The 1109-nt window shown below is 34.8% G+C and overlaps 1 non-coding gene across 1 annotated transcript; it reads right to left on the bottom strand.

The window, feature by feature from the left end:
- Positions 1-357: 357 nt before the first annotated feature.
- On the bottom strand, positions 358-540 carry LOC120097284 (U2 spliceosomal RNA). Its single transcript, XR_005494498.1, has one exon. It is a non-coding gene; the product is annotated as a U2 spliceosomal RNA (small nuclear RNA).
- Between the last annotated feature and the right edge of the window lie 569 nt (positions 541-1109).

Consider the following 1109-nt stretch of genomic DNA (forward strand, 5'->3'; position numbering starts at 1 on the left):
TGTAGTTTAGATATTGGAAGGAATCATTTCTGTTTATGTATTAGCCTTGGTAATAAGAATAAGAAGGACATGTAAATAAATCTGTTGAAATATTAAAACCTATGTCGATAAGAAAAATGGAAATGCTCTATAAGATAGCATCTACTACTAATGGAATCTTAGTAAATATATCTATTAAGTACTTTATCCTGATGTTATTATACTTGGTTGTGTGATATTAATTATTAATTTCCCAAAAATGAACGTTTGGAAGAGAAGCAGACTTAAAATTTATTTAGCATTTCCTCGAACCATACAAAGTTCCTCTAGTATTTTCAGAGGAATTTGAATCCAGCAACATCCCTGCTCTGGAAAGGGATCATATCCAAATATCATCTAGGCAGAATGCAGACTACAGAATTATCTGGTTGAAATAGAGACATGCCCTTATTATATACCTCTAATTCCTAACAGTGAAAGTAAGGTTAGTTTGAAGAAGGAAGCAGCCAGGTTTGAGCATGACTTCTACACTTGATCTTAGCCAAAAGGCCGAGAAGCGATGAGCATGACTTCTAATTGAGGAGCAAAATGATGAATCAGAGAAAGGTTTGACAGAATGATTCAGAGATAAGATATATTCAACTCACAAGAGAAAACACAGGAAAGACAGGCTACTTAAGGGCAGAACAAGAGAGAAAAGGGTATGGTGTGGTTTGCTGAGGTGTGTTTTTTTTGTGATGTTGTTTGTTGTTGTGTGGTTTGTTGTTTTATATATATATATATGTATATATATATATATATATATACATTACTTTAAATAAGAAAGTTTTACAGAGACAGGTTGCAGAGAGAACAAGCTAGATACAGGTAAAGGCAGAACGAGACAGAGAATGAGAAGGATTCAAAAGTTAGAACATATTGTTAAAGTTAGTAGAAAGCCAAGCAGAGCAATTTAGTCAAAAGCTGAGAAGAGCCCATTTGAATCAGTCAGATTGGATAGGAGTTTGAGCCAGAGCAGTAGATTTGAAGAAGCCGGTCTGAAGTTAGAAGGAGATATAAAGAGTAGATTCACTGAGCAGTAAGTTTCAGAGACTGAAACATTCAAGGCCTAGGTAAGCAGAGGAGACTGG

This window comes from Rattus norvegicus, chromosome 15, assembly GCF_036323735.1.
Source record: "Rattus norvegicus strain BN/NHsdMcwi chromosome 15, GRCr8, whole genome shotgun sequence".
Lineage (NCBI taxonomy): Eukaryota > Metazoa > Chordata > Mammalia > Rodentia > Muridae > Rattus > Rattus norvegicus.